The sequence below is a fragment of the Rutidosis leptorrhynchoides genome, chromosome 7, assembly GCF_046630445.1.
Source record: "Rutidosis leptorrhynchoides isolate AG116_Rl617_1_P2 chromosome 7, CSIRO_AGI_Rlap_v1, whole genome shotgun sequence".
NCBI classification, from domain to species: Eukaryota; Viridiplantae; Streptophyta; class Magnoliopsida; order Asterales; family Asteraceae; genus Rutidosis; species Rutidosis leptorrhynchoides.
The window spans coordinates 114140070-114163488 of NC_092339.1; positions in this window are offsets into that span (position 1 = coordinate 114140070).

The following is a 23419-nucleotide window of genomic DNA, read 5'->3' on the forward strand; positions in this document are numbered from 1 at the left end:
ATCGAAACCATATATATACCAAACATCAATTGTCATCTTATTCGTCACTTGCTACGTCTCCTCCGACTCCCGAAACTACTGCATGATTTACCATGATGTATTTTTGTTGGCCAGACGTAATACATCATCCTAAATCATATTTTCATTTCGAGTATTTCGGAGCAAGTCCCTAATCAAGTCTGTCAATCTATCACAGTATGTTCCTCTGGTCACTGATAGTTACAATCCACTAATACAAATTTATTCTAACGTAAAGTTTCTAACTGGATCACCTGATTGCAACTATCTCGGTATACTAACGCACCTGTCACAATTACACTGTTCGAATTTACCCAACTGATCCACTTTTGCAAACACACTGGTAAATCCTGACATTTCTACCCACATCCTCTACAGTTACAACTGTTAAATGAAGAAGTTATAGTTCCCTCAGAACATGATATCATCAACCAATAACTAACCCCATCATTACCATTCATATCCCTGGAGATTACAATCGTCAAGTACAAATGTCACACAACTCTCAAAGTATAGGAATATATTAAATCATACCATGCAATTCCAACGATGTTCCAATCACAATTCTAAGTCAAAAGTCACATATTCTCTAAAGAGTTCACACGGTTCACCGCCCACATTCCCGCCGTATATAGTCACAACTGTCAACTAACGAGATCACACTACCATTGGAAATAATCATGGTCAAACCATACCAATTTACTCTAAGAAAATACTAGCCATGATATTCCCAAAACATCGTCCGACACTTCCACTGATCTTGAAGTCAGTAGTACAATTATTATCTAATCTAAGGTCAAGTCAAAGTCTGTCTCTATCGCCTCAAGAGACCAAATAAGGAAAGCCTCCCCCAATAAATTTCTAAGGACCATACACAAGGTGATGTTAAACCAAAGTAGGAAGATAGTTCTACTTGACAACCCTACAGGTTCCACACAACAAGTCCCAGCATATAATATCACTACTAGGCCAGTCACCTACTGTTTCAGTCACAGTCTGTAAACCTACAGACTACATATCATACGGCCACAAACTAAGGTACGAGTCTCGGGTCAAGAAATAAGGGAACTACTACCTAAACAGTCCCCACTGGTTACTACGTGTGTCCAACCAGTCAACGGTCTAGGGTAAAGAGAAAGACTTCTTACAAGTCTTAATTTAATACAACCAAAGTACGCATAACAATATCAGATCAACTCCGGACTAACAGGCCAATCAAAAACAGTCATACTAACTAATACCTAAAGCATGGTACTTAACAAATCTAACATGTTGCATACAATAAAAGTAGCAAATCCAAACTAGCATGTAAACACGCTATAGTAACTAAGCCACTATGTACTAGCTAAAAAGGAAAATTTTCTAAGGCCATTTAACCGTTTCCACTACCACATCGAACAACATTTATGAAGCATACATATCCATAAATGACGACTTACAATATGCACTAACAAATTACAAAAGGTAATAAAACACGTACCGGCATTTAAGTCATCTTATGTATCACAAGCCTCCGTCAACATCTAACATGCTCCAACTATATCATCTGTGGGGTTTCTCCTCTCCTGTCCAACAACAAGAGCAGAAGATCACCCGGCTGATAAAGTCTGTGCCCCGGACCCCACCCCAGAACTCAATCTCTGATTTGCCGAACACTGTAACGCTTTGTATCCCATAAGTTGATAAATCCTTTATATTTATGTATTATCTCTGCAAGAATCCAACTTCGCCTCTTGATTTATCATACCACATCCCACATTTAACATCGCAAGAAGGAATCATACCCCGAAGTAGAACAACCTGTACCTGTCACTCCTCATCTTTTACAAAGAACCCATATCGTTTCATCTTTATCCTTCTACTTGATTAAATCCAATAAACTTCCTAATTCACTGATCAATTTAACCTGGAATACCTAATAGGTCGAGAACACCGACTCCGTCCAACAGAATCTTTTTCTTTATTATTATCATTATTTTATTACTTTTACTACTGACGATGAATGCTTCTGTATCAGATAATAGTACGGTTGTCGAACTGTTGTCGAGGTTGTATCATCGGTGACTAAAATATTATCCATCGCGGTTACATCTAAGTAGAAACTGAACATCCCCTGACACTGACTAGACCGTCTGATCTGAAGTATAATATCTAAGTCCACTTGTACTTACTGCTCTAACGTATATTACCTGCCCTGAATCTTCAATAACTGTCCTTACAACCTTGACATCTGTCTCCGAGGTTCTTCACCTGATATAAATCTGTACTCTGCAGCTCTAACTGTTCTAGGGGCGTTGGGGTCACAGCGTTACCGTCACTATCAATCATACCTGTACTGCACATCATCTTACACCAAAGCTTAGTATAAACTCGGTTAGTACTAACAACTAACACATAACCTGTCCTAATACTCACTTAACCCATCCCCAGCATGTTATGTTTGACATGACTCTTCTAAGTTTGGGAACATGACATGTAGATCACAATGCACATGCTGCCAAACTCAGCTCTGATACCAACTTGTGACACCGCTGATTTTTTTTTTTTTATAAATACGTGGCGGAAGCATTAACGTTAATTAAACCATTATAATAATATAAACATATCATAATTACATAACCAAAACAGTTGACAGCTAGCATTTAACTAATACATATGGTGTCACGTGACGTTTCAACCAAAGTTTAGTTTTATAGGAAAAGACACATCAGAGTTGGCTCCTGTCAAACATAACATCAGCATGCCCCGTCTTCTCCCCAAAAGCATCATCTCTACAAAAGCTAATAACCTGCAGGGAGGAGATGGAGGGGAATTAGCACGAAGCTAAGTGAGTACGACTAACCACAGGCAATAGTATACAGAACTGTTATACTAATCATGTCACAAAGAGCTAACACACAAACATCACCCAAGTGCCGTCTACAGAGACTCTGGCGGCTCGGCCAAACCATTAACCACCAGTTGATCGGGCTGGGGCTTACCAGAAGTTCCTCCACCACCGTATGTATATACATAATCCACACGCGACGGACGCGTCATTCACATATATATACACCACGGCTGTCTAGGCTACCACAGAGGAACCCAACCCGCAGGTTGATCTCTCCTACCGAGGCTACCACACAATAGGGACGCACTGGGCTCCAGCAGACAAGCATCAACTAACATGCAGTCATCACAATAAACTAACTAACTGTATCAATAAGTACAACTAACTAGCATGGCAGTCATAATATAACATGCTACTCTATACTATATTCCACAGTCAGTCCCACTCACCGATTACCAGCAAATGAGAAGGTGTTCAGCTATCTAATCACTGAACCTTCTCTGTCTCCTTTTCTCCTGAGAAATACATATACACGAGTTAGTTTATGTCCATAAACACCAAATAACACAAATATAGAAATTTTGTCAGAAAATCTGTCCGCTAAATTTTTTTTCTGTTTAACACTTCTGCACTTTTGAAATTTACATCAAAATCTCAAAATACAAACGGACAACATAACGGCTAGAAATCAACACTTAGTAAAAATTTCACTGTCTAAGACCATCGGTCGATCGTCAGAGACTATCGGTCGATCGTCACTACTCCATCGGCCGGTGGACTACACCATCGGTCGATCGTTAAATTTTCAACCGTTCGTCGAAGGACTTCCACCATCGGTCGATCGTCTAGTCCGTCGACCGATCGTCTCACTCCATCGGTCGATGGTCAGAGACCATCGGCCGAGGGTAGTTCATCTGCAGTAGCAGCTACCAAAGTGACGGGTTTCAACCAAATTCATCCAATTCTTGCTCTAGAGCTCGATTTTTACCTCAAAACTGACCAAATCTAAGACACTATACATCAAGAAACATAAACCCACAAGATTTGGACTCAAACAACATCAAATTCAACTCTTTTGACCCAAATTACCCACTTTGTAAAAACTATCACAAAAACCCAATTTTCTTGAAGATTAAAGCATGAAAAGCTATGAATCTTACCTTGTTAGAATCAGTAAATCACAAGGAACACGAAAATGTAAACGATTCGAGCTCTAGATCAAAGATTAGAATTAGGGTTTGATTGTAGGTGAAAGGGAGGGTACGGGAGTGTTTGGGATTTTTCTAGAAATGGGAAGAAGAACACAGCCCACTAGTCACTTAATTGGGTTTAATTCCCACACTGTGTGACACACGGGTATTTATCAGTTATCTGATATCTCTCGTACATCATTTGGCAACCCAAACGAAGTCCAAATTAGATAAACAAACCTGTTCTGTGACCCTTGTCACAAACTGGTCCTAACCACATCATTATTTAATAATAAATATTAAATAAAAATAAAAGCACATAGTAACTCAATACTAACTTAAGGGTACTTTAGTAATCTTACATCTAGGCCCGATTGAGGATGTTACAAATCTACCCCCCTTAAGAAGATTCCGTCCTCGGAATCTGGTCTATCAAAACAAATAAAGTCACAGGTTCTAATCACATCCACTGTTCTCTAATCTAAGTGCTAGTCAAACGTACGATACACAAGTACTCCAACACACATAGTCGGTTAAATCACCACCAGGGTCTTTCTCATCAACAAAATCAACAAATTTACTTACCAAAATCAATAACCAAATCAAAACTCTTATCATTTAAAACCAACCACCGTTTCTAACAAGATGTAAAGGATAACTAACTTTCATGACAAACACCGTCAATAATAATTATGGTTACCACAAAGTTCGTAGTTCTAACAATCAGCATTCTCAATTTCCATGGTCCTTTCATAGATCAAGGTCCATATCAAATCACTATGTCATCTGTTATCAACAAATTACTCATTTTGTCATAGCATCTATCTCTTTTATGCAGTTATTTTTCTTAAAAATTTCTAAGTACATGCAACAGATATTCCTCTAATTCACTAAATTCCAATCATACAGCACAATAGTCAGACAATTTACTACACAATTGACCATAGTATCACACTCTTCTCTTGCACACATAATTAAGTACCATCGGTCAATCATATTTCAAAAACTGCCCAAGTCATTTTCTATCCGAGTTCTAAGATAAAAGGATAACAACTCATCAGTTCAATACCATCTACCGTTAAACTCCTTTTAAACAGGAAACAACACATAGACAATACATCGATCCGTCATCGATTCTAATAAATTTTCACACTTTTTCCCCAGTCATAGGTAATTGTTCACCAATTAACCCATCAATTATCATTAACATTTTGGTTTCTGTCAATTCTCCATAGAAAGTTCTACATTAGAATGACAATTGCACATCACACATCATAAAGACGAATGGAAATCCACTTTTAATTCATCATATGTAAACCATATCGTCAGGTTACGAGATTACCCATTAGATAACTCCATCGAATTTTCCAATTCAATTCATCTAAACCATAAATTCGTCGTCATCACATTACTTGAAAACACTTGTTCAATCAATTCCCGCAATTTCTGAACCACAATGTCAACGCTGGTTCACTAAACTTACCCAAATTTGTAGTTACATACCCATTACTAACCCGATATTTAAGAATTTAACCACAATTCTCGCAAGAATATTATTATATATACTCAATAATCCGTCGACTAGAATATATCTCTGATCATCTCTTCAACAATAAGAATTATTACAAACACGATTCTCAAACCACTTTCAATCATACCATCAATGATTTATACTAACGGATATCCACGTATACTGTTATGACACGGTTATTAACAAGTTATATCCATCAAATAATCTCAGCATGCAAATCGGACACCACACACTACCTCAGTAAGGTTATCACTTGGTTAAAACTCCATTAAGATTCGCAATTTAACAATGTTTAACCAATAATAAACCAATATCTAATTCCAGTCCAACGATCAATACCAAATCTGAAAGTCAACTTCTGATCAAAATCCTCTGAAAAATCGCAATAAACCGACATTAAAGGAAATTCCACTAATAAATATCAATCATTATCCATCAAGTTTCTTTCTTTAAGAAGATTTCATATATACATAATCAAACTATAGTTTACAATCCATCGAAACCATATATATACCAAACATCAATTGTCATCTTATTCGTCACTTGCTACGTCTCCTCCGACTCCCGAAACTACTGCATGATTTACCATGATGTATTTTTGTTGGCCAGACGTAATACATCATCCTAAATCATATTTTCATTTCGAGTATTTCGGAGCAAGTCCCTAATCAAGTCTGTCAATCTATCACAGTATGTTCCTCTGGTCACTGATAGTTACAATCCACTAATACAAATTTATTCTAACGTAAAGTTTCTAACTGGATCACCTGATTGCAACTATCTCGGTATACTAACGCACCTGTCACAATTACACTGTTCGAATTTACCCAACTGATCCACTTTTGCAAACACACTGGTAAATCCTGACATTTCTACCCACATCCTCTACAGTTACAACTGTTAAATGAAGAAGTTATAGTTCCCTCAGAACATGATATCATCAACCAATAACTAACCCCATCATTACCATTCATATCCCTGGAGATTACAATCGTCAAGTACAAATGTCACACAACTCTCAAAGTATAGGAATATATTAAATCATACCATGCAATTCCAACGATGTTCCAATCACAATTCTAAGTCAAAAGTCACATATTCTCTAAAGAGTTCACACGGTTCACCGCCCACATTCCCGCCGTATATAGTCACAACTGTCAACTAACGAGATCACACTACCGTTGGAAATAATCATGGTCAAACCATACCAATTTACTCTAAGAAAATACTAGCCATGATATTCCCAAAACATCGTCCGACACTTCCACTGATCTTGAAGTCAGTAGTACAATTATTATCTAATCTAAGGTCAAGTCAAAGTCTGTCTCTATCGCCTCAAGAGACCAAATAAGGAAAGCCTCCCCCAATAAATTTCTAAGGACCATACACAAGGTGATGTTAAACCAAAGTAGGAAGATAGTTCTACTTGACAACCCTACAGGTTCCACACAACAAGTCCCAGCATATAATATCACTACTAGGCCAGTCACCTACTGTTTCAGTCACAGTCTGTAAACCTACAGACTACATATCATACGGCCACAAACTAAGGTACGAGTCTCGGGTCAAGAAATAAGGGAACTACTACCTAAACAGTCCCCACTGGTTACTACGTGTGTCCAACCAGTCAACGGTCTAGGGTAAAGAGAAAGACTTCTTACAAGTCTTAATTTAATACAACCAAAGTACGCATAACAATATCAGATCAACTCCGGACTAACAGGCCAATCAAAAACAGTCATACTAACTAATACCTAAAGCATGGTACTTAACAAATCTAACATGTTGCATACAATAAAAGTAGCAAATCCAAACTAGCATGTAAACACGCTATAGTAACTAAGCCACTATGTACTAGCTAAAAAGGAAAATTTTCTAAGGCCATTTAACCGTTTCCACTACCACATCGAACAACATTTATGAAGCATACATATCCACAAATGACGACTTACAATATGCACTAACAAATTACAAAAGGTAATAAAACACGTACCGGCATTTAAGTCATCTTATGTATCACAAGCCTCCGTCAACATCTAACATGCTCCAACTATATCATCTGTGGGGTTTCTCCTCTCCTGTCCAACAACAAGAGCAGAAGATCACCCGGCTGATAAAGTCTGTGCCCCGGACCCCACCCCAGAACTCAATCTCTGATTTGCCGAACACTGTAACGCTTTGTATCCCATAAGTTGATAAATCCTTTATATTTATGTATTATCTCTGCAAGAATCCAACTTCGCCTCTTGATTTATCATACCACATCCCACATTTAACATCGCAAGAAGGAATCATACCCCGAAGTAGAACAACCTGTACCTGTCACTCCTCATCTTTTACAAAGAACCCATATCGTTTCATCTTTATCCTTCTACTTGATTAAATCCAATAAACTTCCTAATTCACTGATCTATTTAACCTGGAATACCTAATAGGTCGAGAACACCGACTCCGTCCAACAGAATCTTTTTCTTTATTATTATCATTATTTTATTACTTTTACTACTGACGATGAATGCTTCTGTATCAGATAATAGTACGGTTGTCGAACTGTTGTCGAGGTTGTATCATCGGTGACTAAAATATTATCCATCGCGGTTACATCTAAGTAGAAACTGAACATCCCCTGACACTGACTAGACCGTCTGATCTGAAGTATAATATCTAAGTCCACTTGTACTTACTGCTCTAACGTATATTACCTGCCCTGAATCTTCAATAACTGTCCTTACAACCTTGACATCTGTCTCCGAGGTTCTTCACCTGATATAAATCTGTACTCTGCAGCTCTAACTGTTCTAGGGGCGTTGGGGTCACAGCGTTACCGTCACTATCAATCATACCTGTACTGCACATCATCTTACACCAAAGCTTAGTATAAACTCGGTTAGTACTAACAACTAACACATAACCTGTCCTAATACTCACTTAACCCATCCCCAGCATGTTATGTTTGACATGACTCTTCTAAGTTTGGGAACATGACATGTAGATCACAATGCACATGCTGCCAAACTCAGCTCTGATACCAACTTGTGACACCGCTGATTTTTTTTTTTTTATAAATACGTGGCGGAAGCATTAACGTTAATTAAACCATTATAATAATATAAACATATCATAATTACATAACCAAAATAGTTGACAGCTAGCATTTAACTAATACATATGGTGTCACGTGACGTTTCAACCAAAGTTTAGTTTTATAGGAAAAGACACATCAGAGTTGGCTCCTGTCAAACATAACATCAGCATGCCCCGTCTTCTCCCCAAAAGCATCATCTCTACAAAAGCTAATAACCTGCAGGGAGGAGATGGAGGGGAATTAGCACGAAGCTAAGTGAGTACGACTAACCACAGGCAATAGTATACAGAACTGTTATACTAATCATGTCACAAAGAGCTAACACACAAACATCACCCAAGTGCCGTCTACAGAGACTCTGGCGGCTCGGCCAAACCATTAACCACCAGTTGATCGGGCTGGGGCTTACCAGAAGTTCCTCCACCACCGTATGTATATACATAATCCACACGCGACGGACGCATCATTCACATATATATACACCACGGCTGTCTAGGCTACCACAGAGGAACCCAACCCGCAGGTTGATCTCTCCTACCGAGGCTACCACACAATAGGGACGCACTGGGCTCCAGCAGACAAGCATCAACTAACATGCAGTCATCACAATAAACTAACTAACTGTATCAATAAGTACAACTAACTAGCATGGCAGTCATAATATAATATGCTACTCTATACTATATTCCACAGTCAGTCCCACTCACCGATTACCAGCAAATGAGAAGGTGTTCAGCTATCTAATCACTGAACCTTCTCTGTCTCCTTTTCTCCTGAGAAATACATATACACGAGTTAGTTTATGTCCATAAACACCAAATAACACAAATATAGAAATTTTGTCAGAAAATCTGTCCGCTAAATTTTTTTTCTGTTTAACACTTATGCACTTTTGAAATTTACATCAAAATCTCAAAATACAAACGGACAACATAACGGCTAGAAATCAACACTTAGTAAAAATTTCACTGTCTAAGACCATCGGTCGATCGTCAGAGACTATCGGCCGATCGTCACTACTCCATCGGCCGGTGGACTACACCATCGGTCGATCGTTAAATTTTCAACCGTTCGTCGAAGGACTTCCACCATCGGTCGATCGTCTAGTCCATCGACCGATCGTCTCACTCCATCGGTCGATGGTCAGAGACCATCGGCCGAGGGTAGTTCATCTCCAGTAGCAGCTACCAAAGTGACGGGTTTCAACCAAATTCATCCAATTCTTGCTCTAGAGCTCGATTTTTACCTCAAAACTGACCAAATCTAAGACACTATACATCAAGAAACATAAACCCACAAGATTTGGACTCAAACAACATCAAATTCAACTCTTTTGACCCAAATTACCCACTTTGTAAAAACTATCACAAAAACCCAATTTTCTTGAAGATTAAAGCATGAAAAGCTATGAATCTTACCTTGTTAGAATCAGTAAATCACAAGGAACACGAAAATGTAAACGATTCGAGCTCTAGATCAAAGATTAGAATTAGGGTTTGATTGTAGGTGAAAGGGAGGGTACGGGAGTGTTTGGGATTTTTCTAGAAATGGGAAGAAGAACACAGCCCACTAGTCACTTAATTGGGTTTAATTCCCACACTGTGTGACACACGGGTATTTATCAGTTATCTGATATCTCTCGTACATCATTTGGCAACCCAAACGAAGTCCAAATTAGATAAACAAACCTGTTCTGTGACCCTTGTCACAAACTGGTCCTAACCACATCATTATTTAATAATAAATATTAAATAAAAATAAAAGCACATAGTAACTCAATACTAACTTAAGGGTACTTTAGTAATCTTACATCTAGGCCCGATTGAGGATGTTACAATCAGACTTCCTAGTTCAGCATAATAACAATAACCGTACTAATTTAACATAATTACGTTAACCCAAACTTCTATAATGGCAACATACAGATTACTTAAGCTATCATGGTAATATCGGAACGCATTATTAAACATAAAAGATAAGAATATATGTTTAATACAAAAGACAAGCGTTTCGGATAAAAACCTAAAAGGCCGAAGAAATCTGCCCGAGATCGCAGGGACTCGCCGGGATATCCTCCGGAGGATATCCTCCGGAAAATAAAAGCTAAGCTAGCTACTACTAAAAACTAACCTAAAACTTGAAAATATAAAATGAATTGTAAATTGAGTGTGTGTTGAAATGGATGGAGAAGGCCCTTTAAATAGACTTGATTTTTGCCTGCAAACGGCTGGCAGGCCGTTTGGCAGGCCATTTGCCAAGACCGTTTGCTAAGCCGGGGTTTTTTGCTTGGGCCGTTTGCTTGGGCCGTTTGGCAGGCCGTTTCCGAGCCAGGCAGGCCGTTTGGCTTGCCTGGTCAGCCTGATTTCCTGAATCATAACTCATTTTCTTGTCTTTCACCGTTTTCACTCCAGATTCTTCGTTTTAGCTCCGTTTTACTTGATTCTTTTTGCATCGCCTTTGTAATTACTTAATCTACAAAATCAACTGACAAAGTGATTATTTTTGCGATAAAGTTTGGAACTTTATGCGTCTTAGGGCCCAATATCGGGGGTAAAAACGTGACTTTTTGGCCGATATCAGCCTCTCACAAAAAAGTGAAGAAACCTATTACACCAAACATAAAAGCACATGGGCATACAAGTTACTCTAGCCCCATCCGCACTTATCAATCCCATACAAACAGAGGGAAAATAACAAGAGTTGAAACAACATTCCAAACCATACAACAACCTTCAATGACCTTATCTCTATAACAAAGACCATGGTTCAGAAGACCAGACATAGTAATGGAACGATTCACATAAATTAGAAGTATATGCCCATTGAAACGCTTTGAACTTAATCAATCGCACCACCGCAGCCCAACAAGAAAATTCAACTTTGAAAGTTATTTTATTCCTAGCGATCCAAATAGCTCATAAAGTCATCGGTCCAATAATAGCCCAAAACTTACCCGCTTTAAGGCCCATTCCTACAGCCTAATCAACCGTAAATTGTTCCACCGATTGTGGCATCACCCAAACTAGGTTCCACTAATTAAAAAGAGCCGACCAAATCATGCCCGCCCATGGATAATGAAGAAGGAGATGATCCACCGACTCAACCTCTATCGCACACCACATACATTTAACATCACTTACGGAACTTAAACAATTTCTTTGATCAAGCACTTCCTTTATCGGGATACATCTTTGGATTGCGAGCCAATGAAAAATCACACTTTAGATGGGACACATGGATTCCATATTAGCTTAGCCCTAAGGATGAGTGTCACCCATATTATTAGCTAACACAATTCTAACTCCGTCCGCCACCGAGTAACCTTTTTCTTTGTCATGAGACCATACCACTTGATCATCTTTATCTTGGATTAAATAAATAGAAGACAATAGCATTAACAGAATGCTAACCTCCCTTGTTTCGAATCGATTTAAAGTAAGAGGCAGACCCAGGTCCCACGAAATTACACTCCCGTCTTGTACCACAACAAATTCAAAAACATACTTTTCTTTTTTAGATGATAGCTAATAAATGGATGGAAATTGTGAACTCTGTTTAGTTACCCCAATTCAAATATCATGCTAAAATGATATACCTAAACCATTTCCAATTTTTCATTCCCATCTTTGAGGGGCCAAAATATCGAACATGGATTCATCTTGTTGAAGCTTTACTAAATCACGCCATATGAAAGATAACTTAGACAACTTCAAACTAGAGATATCCGATAACACATTGCTCAAAAGAACTCCAAACGAGTTTGTAACAATAGATTTCCAAGCTGGTTTAGCGGTAGACAACATTTTCGAAAGAGTACAAAGTATTATCTTTGCATTTAAATGACATATTACTAAATTATGGTTTAAAATGAGAAGTAAAATATTAGTTGAGGTCAATAAATGAAAAATTAACAAAAAGACAATTGTATCTTCTCACCATTTACTCAATCGGATTTCAAAATTTACAGAGCAGCACAAACTTTCTTCATTAAAATAAACTCAAAGGATAAAACATTTACATGTTGATGAGAAGATATCGATTAAAATATCAAAGTTCAGAGATGCTGAACACCCACAATCCATCCTACTAGCTAGGCCTCTGCAAGTAATACAATTTAAGTTGTAGTCCTCTAGGTGTTTGAGTGTTAAAAGTAAATACTTTGTTCTTTTATTTTGTTCTTACTTTAGTTTTCGATTTCTATTTATATTTATATATAGACTAAAGAATGTGATGGTGATGCACCGTTTCTTTCGATGTATGAACATCTTTTTACGTATATCACTTAATGTTCTTTAGATTTAAACGTTCTTACCACTATTATATGATATAATAAAGGGAAATTCATCAAAATACACTTTTTAACAAAATATACTTTTTAAAAACTGCGAAATACACCATAGGCTCCTAAAATTCCGTGTGCGAACCTTCTTCGAACCTAGTATACATGTTCGATATCAGATTCTATCAGTCACCGTAGCTGAATGTGACTATGGGTGAGCTATAACAAGGTCATGTTCGGACCTTGTTCAAACCTAGTGCAAGCGTTCGTAATACAATTTCATCGGTCATCGTAGCTAAATTGTGTTCATGGTTAACTTCTAACAAGGTCGTGTTCGAACCTTGTTCGAACCTTGTTCGAACCTAATGCACGAGTTCAAAATTCAATTTTATCAGTCATCGTAGCTAAATGTGACCATGGTTGAGTTCTAACAAGGTGGTATTCAAACAAGGTTGTGTTCGAACCTAGTGCATAGGTTTAAAATACAGTTTAATCCTTCACCATTGTTGATATGCAGTCAAAGACTTTGAATAAAATCGTGTTAGAACCTTCTTCGAACGAATCTATGGTGTATTTTGAATTTTTTTGAAAGAAAGTGTATTTTGTTAAAATTAAAAAGCTTTGAGAAAAAAGTATGTTTTGATGAATTTCCCTGTGATAAAAATTATAGATACATGCTTTCGTATCTTTTTTTTTTTTTTTCTCTGATCACATTTTCATAATGGTTTTATATTATATATTCTGTATTAATTTTCTATCTATCTATACATTATGTAAAACACGTGCCAATAATTCTACATGTCATCTTCTGGTTAAATTTTGTCATATGTCATGTCCTGGTTAAATTATGTCACGTGTCACTCCAAAAAGTTTAGTAATTTTTATTAAAAAAAATTAATTTCATATTCTCTCCTTACAAATTGTTTATAATTAATTATTATCTACAGTCAATATCAAATTTACAATAATCTATTTTGATAACTAATCCCATTTTATTCTGATTATTATTATTATTATTATTATTATTATTATTATTATTATTATTATTATTATTATTATTATTATTATTATTATTATTATATTGACCTATTCTAAAATGCATACATTTTCAATTCTTATGCCTTTATTTTATAATTTGATGTATAAACGTCCTAATTAAAATAATTCATATGTGAATATTTTTAAAAGTAAAAACTTTTTTTTATTCTTTATTCCAAAACAACCAAGTACATAAAATAAAAACTTAACTTCATCTATTGGTCAATATATTTGTATTGATACTGTTAATGACTTTCATCAAAACAATCACGTATTTATTCGTATTACTCGGTATTATTTACCATTAAAACAAAGAATTCAATATATGTTGTTAGTTGTTACTCCGTATTATTAATCTATATATCATTAGGTAAATATGTATTGCCGTTCATCTAGACTAAAAAGGTCTTTTCCCATTTTATTATTCTAAATTTATATCTAAATAAATACTGCATATAAAAGTATTACGTAGTAAAAAAAGATGGGAGGTATTAAAATTTAGAGTGACCTAAATTATAGATTTTGTTAGTATATGAAGACAAAGTTTGACCTTAATATACTCAATTTGTTGGTAGCGTTTCTTAATATATTCAATTTTGAGCCGTTAAAAAAGAGTGTATGAAGACAAAGTTTGACCTTTTTAGAAATATGTTGGTCGAAAGGACTGAACACTGATTTAATTGACATGTATCTTAATGACTTTGTATTGATTTTTAGAAAAACATTATTTTTTATGTTTCCGTATAAATATCTTGGTAATATTTTTTGTTTCATAAATGAACTAACGTCTTTTAATTTTAAGAACTCATGTATGGTTGCTAATATAATTGATTACTTAGTATTTTTTTTTTTTTTTTACAATTTCGTCTAACAGACGGACTCATAAAACTAGTTAAATGTACAATCTAGTCAAAATTTCACTGTATACAATAAACTACGTGAGTATCCTTGATTATAACTTGTTGGGTTATTTACAAGCTAAATAAAGAAAAGTCATATTTATTTAATTTTAATTTATACGGAGTATATATATATATATATATATATATATATACTAGTTTTATGAGCCCGTCCGTTGGACGGAAGTTGTAAAATACGTTTCGCAAATATCAAATATTCCATCTTTCCCATATTGATAGTTCAGTATTTCATTTTGGATTGTTCCAAATTAATAGTTCACTTTCATATATAGATAAGAATAATAAGGTAAAGTTCTATTACGTAGTATATCTTAATGTATGTGAATATGATTAAAGAGAAAGAAAAAGTAACGGTAAAACTGAAAAGTAAACTGAAATTTTCTAATAATAATAATAATAATAATAATAATAATAATAATTAATAATAATAATAATAATAAATATAATACTAAAAGGTAATAAATATTATGTTACAACATACTCGGTAATAAATATTATGTTACGTCATTGACTAATAATAAAAGGTAAATTAAGTTGATAATTATGGAAGTAAAGCGCATTTACCGTTTTAAATTTTTATGAAGTGTACACTTAATAAAGAAAAGAAATTATTTAAGGGTAATTTAATGAATCGATGAAACTGTAAAAGTAAATTACACTCTCAATTTAATTTAATTCAATTATTATTATTTTTACTGATACTAAAATACTAATACTATATATATCCATCCATTACTTTGTAGTGAAATCCACACTTATCTTATTTTACTAAATCCATCTCTCCTAAAAAGTTCATCCCTTAAAAGGCGATTCAAGAATCTACTAATACAACAACAATAACGTATTGTTTAACCATCAACATTTCGGCGATACACTATACGTCAGTTTAAAGCTGATTATTTTTAAAGAAATTGTAAATATATCCTCACAGAAAAATAACATTTGCACGTGATATGGTTATTAAAAATTTTCATATCGCAAGAGATCCGTTAAATCCAAACCGGAATAATGCATCTGTTGGTACGATTTTTCGTATAGCGACTGTAAGGTACCAGTACAAGGCAATAGCTGCTCAGCGTGTGGCGTATACTGTTGATTGTTGTTTGCCCTCGAGAAATAATCTTTGCAGACCTGGAACACAGATGTAAGATCTGTGGGGTGGCCTCAATCAATCTGTAATGATCCGTCTAGCGCACTGCTGCTAAGCGGCTAATGTTATTTTAGAGTGAGAAAGAACTGTGTGTGAGAGAAAGTGTACTTCTCTCTGACTGAAGTTCAGATCAGAATGATGTGAAATGTGGTGACCCAGGGGGTCTATTTATAGGCACAGAATGTCCGAAATTCACGGGATACACGTGTCAATTACTGAATGATTCTGTTACGTGAAGTATCCGGAATGTCGGTGGCGTGTGCTGACGTGGCTGCGTACCGTTCACGCGCTGAGTTAAAGGGCTTATGCATAGAAGCTGCCTGCAGGGCTTACGCTTGACGCTGGGCGGCCTGCTGTACGCTGGACGGCTAATACTGAAAACCGCCAAATTTAGTTATCTCATGTGCTCTTTGATCGAGTTTTCTGTATAAAAATGATGTTTTTATGCGTGTATCTCCTAGAATACACCATTAGCATCTGTCGCAAAAAAAAGGTCAATTTAATTGTGAGGTAATTTTCTTTCGATCATAATTCATACTTATTTCTCGTACTTTTAAAAGATGAATGAATGGCCAGTAATAATTGCATGCATGTAATATTGTACTTTTAGAAGAGGTAGAATGAATGATATACTTTCGGTTATTACCATAAGAACGTTGTACCGGCCAGAGTGTTACCATATATATATATATAAATATAAATATTAATATATATAAACTAGGATGATGTTATGTTGTGCCTCTGTTAATTAAAACAACCTGCGTGCTTCACTCCACTGGTGATTATAGGATTAAAATTCAATGGTGTCCTATACAATTTGAGTGATACTTTATAAATTTTTTTTTAAAAGAACGACTATTTTATTCCATAAAAACCATTAAATTTAAAATTATATGAGGTCATATTTATAAATTTAGTGGTATCCTTTACAATTTTAATAATATTTTGTCAATATAAGAAATTAATTAATGGGTTCCTTTGACCCCACTTCACTATACATACAGCTTCACACAAATCATTTCAAGACATTCCCTTTATACTATTTAAAACACAAATTTTTTCCTAATTAAGTTTAACAATATGTAACAACCCAAACCAACCCGCGAACAAACCACGTGAAAAATACAAAATAAAAAAAAATTTGTTACACAGTGAACTGGCGCGGCGCGCCAATATGGCCGCGCGGCGCGCCATTCGGGTCTGTCCGGAAAGTCTCAAAATGCGAAAAAGATTGACTAGTTCCCGACACTTTTAGACGAAACGCTTTTTACCATACATCCAAATGTGTAAAACTAACCTGTTTCAAATATAAAATCAATGTTTTACAGGCGGGGCCCACATCGGCCGTTTTACGAATTTAATACAATTTACGAGTTTCGACCACCAAAAAGTTTAAGTTTCAAACTACACAATGAGCATGGCGTTTGGGATTAAACTACCCAACTATCGGTCAAACTCCAAGAGCTACTAAAGCCAAAAGCGTCCCCTAGCATCAAGCGGGATCTCTAGTCCAAAACGATGCCCTTACCCTTGTCCAAAACCGAACCTATAAAAATAGTAAACAACGAGAGGGTAAGCAAAGCTTAGTGAATGCAATAATTATACGAATACATATATAATTATACCTACTTGTATACACTTACACACCAAACCGCAAACACGCTAGCATACACATTTAGCTTATCGTCACAATAACAAGCTATAAATCTCCAATACCACAAGCTAGCATAACAACCGCATATGAATATAACTCGAATAATATAATACGCTTACAACACAAATAACCATGGTTAACCAATAGTACAAGGGAACGGCGCTCGCGAAAACGCCATCGGTGTTCGTAACATCCGTTAGGGCACTTAACACCTCGCACCACTAACCCCTAGGGTGGCACCTTAACACCTCGGCACATCACCCCGAGTGGCATCTTAACACCTCGATGCATCACTCATTATTTTACGGAGTGGTGTCGTAACACCTCGACACTACACTCCTAGGTGGCATCTTAACACCTCGATGCTACACCCGAGTGGCATCTTAACACCTCGATGCTACACTCTTCACGTGAAACGTGGTGTCTTAACACCTCGACACTACACATTTCACGCTACAACAAATAGATACATTATATACCTACACATATAATTATTCCACTCACCTTGTCGCCTTGAAGAATGCTACCGAATAATCTGCAACTCGTCAATGGAAAGTACCTATTCCATTATCAAAAATTCAACAACACACTTAGATTGGATTTACAAACCAACCCAATTTGACACTTAGTGCAAATTTGACCCAAATGCACTTCCAAGTACAAACCGCGCCCAAAATTAACCAATAATCACTAACACAAGTGAGAATGGTCTTAATACGCCAATTAAACCCCATCATAGGTGTTAAATACCTATCTTGCCCAAAATGACACTTAAACCCTAATTTGACCCATAAGAAGTCAATATCACGCCATTAGCAAGTTTTGACACCAAAACATATTTAACTCGATTCTATGCTTCAACCTAATCCATTTTAAGTTTATAAACCTTATTAATTCGACAATTGGGTCATAATCATCACCAAACCCTAATTTTGACCCAAAGTCAAAATTAGTCAACCAACACACCTAAAAGTGTTCCAACACTTCCATAATCACTAAACCTAGTGATTAAACCCAATTACAAGTCCTAATCAAGGCCAATTTGTTCACCAACCCAAAATCCACCAACACTAACAATAAACCCGATTACTAGCATCACTAAACCCACTTCATGAGTCTAAATGGGTTTATCAACAAATCAAGTTCAAACCTTAACTTTGAATAGCAAAATCAATAATGAAATTCGGAGTTAGAACTTACCAATACCGCCAAAATGATGCCGTTGACGAGTAGAAAAACTTTAATGCTTGAGGTTTGACCCGAAACAACCTCCTTCTTCTCCAAATGGAGTTCTCTCTCACTAGAACTCAATCTCTCTCTAGGGTTTGAGGATGGAAGTGTTTGTGTGGGTGAGAAATGAGCTCCAATGGAGTTCTAGGTCAGTCTTGATGACCCCAAACCGACCCTAATTGAAAAGACCAAAGTACCCCTCATTTAAACCTTTTAAAAAGGCTGAAAATTGCCTCTGCAGCAATCGGCGCGCCGCGCCAGAAGGTGGAGCGCCGCTCCAAATAACTGGAAATTGTGGTCGAGCCCAAAATAGGTTTCAGCAACTTGTTTTGGCCATAACTTTTCGACCGTAACTCCGTTTTCGATGAATCAAATATCGTTGGAAACGTAATAAGATATTCTATCCAATGGTAAGGCTTTGAAACATCAATTCAAACTTTATTTGGGGTTGAAAAGATACGTACACACCTTGTCACTTCGGACGACGTCCAGTTTCCTTCGACGTTCGAGCAAGCAACACGTACACTTCATACATGCATCGTACACCATAAATACATTATGTACAATAAATATTTGGGCCTTACAACTCTCCCCCACTTAAACTCGATCACGTCCTCGTGATCTTCTCCACTTAACCAATCCAGAACTACTCAACGGTCCTCAATTATAAGTCTCAATCCGACTTTTCTAAGCAATTATTCCCAATGAATCGCCTTTAACAACTAAAATCATCACCCGCGATTTTATCGAAACTAAAATCCGAGCACTAAAACCTGCTCAATCCCCCATTCATCAGGAAAACTCAACCGATCTCGTACTGAGATATCAACCCTATAGTGTACCCTTTCCAAGTACAATGCTAAAAACAACCAAATATCGACCTAAGGTCAACAACCCAAACGATGAAGACCAAGTAAAGACGAATCCTTACGGATAACACTTACCATCTAACACCCTTAGTAGTGCGCAAACATAGCTAATACGCAACTACCCAATTACGTGAGCAAAATACGGCTATTACATCACTAATCACACAACATGGTCCTTACGACCGAACCATCAGAGCTTAAAACAACCAGTGGTTCTCAAGTCCAACAACGCGAAGGTTAGTTCACACGAAACCCATGGTGTACAAAAACGGCTATCGTGATATATCCGTAGTGTGCAAAAACGGCTATTGAGACACTACCAACCATATGTGAGCGAAACACGGCTATCGCATCACTATTTACCAACGTGTGAGTAAAAATCGGCTATCACTCACAACCACGAGTGGTTAACGAAGAGCTAATCCTTATGGATATCCCTCGTCACCTATCTTAAGTCAAACGCGGTCAACATAGAGATAACCCCAAATAAACACCACATAATGACCTTGTAGTTCACAAAATGGCTATTGTGTAACTACCACCCAAGGTATACGATAATGAGGCATCGTAACCTTTCTCAAAGTCCCATTACTCTATTCCCAAAGGTAACCACACGGCTACCACAATCGAGCCAAGAACCACCCATATTACTCATAGACACAACAATAATTCCCTAGAAGGGAATCCGGCATACACATCCCTTAACCGAGGGATCTTACTTTGCTCGTCGAACACGTAACTTATCTCCCAATGAGATTTACCACCTTACCACCTCGGTGATAATTTAAATCCAAAAACCATAATTACAATTTATTCCAAATCGTACTTTTACCATAATCGACCAATGTAGGTCTCGACACTAGCTTCGAATCCCTACGAGCATCATCCAAATATCACTGCAATATAACACCTTCGTGCAAGAGTACAAACTCCCCCACTTAGGACTCCGCTTCGTAACCACATCATCGAATAATAGCATCCCGTGGAATGACCACTTATCAACATACACAACCAATATCCTCATTGGTCATAGTCCTTGAATTCTCGCGAATTCGTCCTTAACAATAAATCCCGACGATAAACACATGCTCACTTTCGCAGAAAGAGTGACCACTAACCTAACAACTAATGCGCCAAATTGCATTACTGTAACTCCTATGAGAGAGACGAGGTTCACCCGTCTTGCATCTCTTAATACGCACGTTACCATAATCTTGCTCCAACCTTGAGCATACGAAGGAATTTAACCTATCCTTAAACTCTTTGAACGAAGAGTCTACCACAATTTACACCAACCTTACACTTGCAATAATCCAATTGCTATAGTTTGTCAAATTTCCACCTAGTCACTCATGTACCTAAGGGTTTCTATCTGGTACCCTAAGTACAATGTAACCGCAACACCATCGGAGTCGAATACCACGCTAGTAGGTATGAAAGAGGCACCTAACGTTGCGTCCCGTAGACTCCATTTTCAACATACATCGAGACCCAAAACACTCGATCTCAAGGGTTCTATCCACCCGTCGAACCTCATGGTTCAACAACTTCAACATGAAAGCAAAAAGCTCTAATAATCGAACACCAATGCACATACCTATGGCTTGGTAGAAACATTTCCTAATACTAAAGAATGCTTGGTTGCACCAAGTCTTACGCCCTTCGCCCGACAACCAAACGTCATCATAGGGTGTTTCCATTAGGAATGCCACCCATACTAATACTACGTATTACCGCCATGCATTCGTCCCCAGGGCGCATTTCCATGAGTCAACGACTCAAAAGCTACCCCGGTGCACTATCATCAAAATCGCTAACAAACCGAATCTTCACCGAGTTCACTAATCCCGCACCCTTATGGGTACCTTTGAAACATACACTCACTTGAGACTAATTAGACCACGAAACAAAGTTTAAGTCTCTAATACATACATGAATCCATCGGCACATAATAAACAATAATAAGGCATATTTGTACCAAAGACGAAAATACCTGAAACATCATCGTTGGACCCTTGCGCTTCACTGACCCTCAGATAGTCACGCTCTAACCTCCTAACCCGATCGACAAACGATTCGGAGCACTCCGACTTACGGTGTCCCTTCTTTTGGCAAATAAAGCACTTGATTGTGCTTAAAGGTACACTCGTACAATCCCGTTCAAAATGACCTCGTCCTCCACACCTAAAGCACGTAGGCCCATAACCTCCCTTAATCCTCTTCTTCACTTTTTCAACACCTTCGGGCGTACTTCTCGCCCTCTTACTAGGAGCACCTCTTGATTCCAACTTTCTCTTACCCAAAGAGTGATCCGCAAATTTTGGAGCATGAGATTTAATCCCCATAGTTGCTCCTTTGTCACCGACACCTTGAGGTTTAGGAAACCTCTTTTCTAACTCTCCCTTCACGACCTTAGGCACTTGGTCTCGGACCATCTCGGTCACTATTCCCTCGAACGAGTCTCGGAGAACTTGTTTAACCTTGTCGGCGAAAATCGAAATATAGCGTTCGAACTCTGCCTCAATCCTTAACGTTAACTCATCCTTCCCTTCGTGAATAAGCTCATTCGTTCCACATCCATCTTCCGTTTTCATTCTAAGGAATGCAAACGATTAGATCACGAGCGTGTAAACCATGCGCACAACACCGTTCCATCTTGCTAAACACTCGTCGTACATAACTTGTTAGACATGATTTGCACCCGTAATAAGGTTTGCAAGTCCTTATTACGCATACACGCCGTATCAACTTGTTAGTACAACGACCGCCCCGCTCGATGATATAAACAAACACAAACAAATTCTACACGACAAATCACACGCGAGAATTATTATCACAACACAATAATATATTAATAATATCCGCATTACTAATATAAACGTTAGTCCACTTACAAACGAGGCACTAACTATAACCCGTTCCGACCCGTAATCCTACAAGTCCCACAACAAATTAAGCACACACAAAAGTCTAAGTCTAGGCACCTATCTCAAGTCACCTAAATCCCTTAGACCATGCTCTGATACCACTTGTAACAACCCAAACCAACCCGCGAACAACTCACGTGAAAAATACAAAATAAAAAAAAATTGCTGCACAGTGAACTGGCGCGGCGCGCCAGTATGGCCGCGCGGCGCGCCATTCGGGTCTGTCCGGAAAGTCTCAAAATGCGAAAAAGATTGACTAGTTCCCGACACTTTTAGACGAAACGCTTTTTACCATACATCCAAATGTGTAAAACTAACCTGTTTCAAATATAAAATCAATGTTTTACAGGCGGGGCCCACATCAGCCGTTTTACGAGTTTAATACAATTTACGAGTTTCGACCACCAAAAAGTTTAAGTTCCAAACTACACAATGAGCATGGCGTTTGGGATTAAACTACCCAACTATCGGTCAAACTCCAAGAGCTACTAAAGCCAAAAGCGTCCCCTAGCATCAAGCGGCATCTCTAGTCCAAAACGATGCCCTTACCCTTGTCCAAAACCTAACCTATAAAAATAGTAAACAACGAGAGGGTAAGCAAAGCTTAGTGAATGCAATAATTATACGAATACATATATAATTATACCTACTTGCATACACTTACACACCAATCCGCAAACACGCTAGCATACACATTT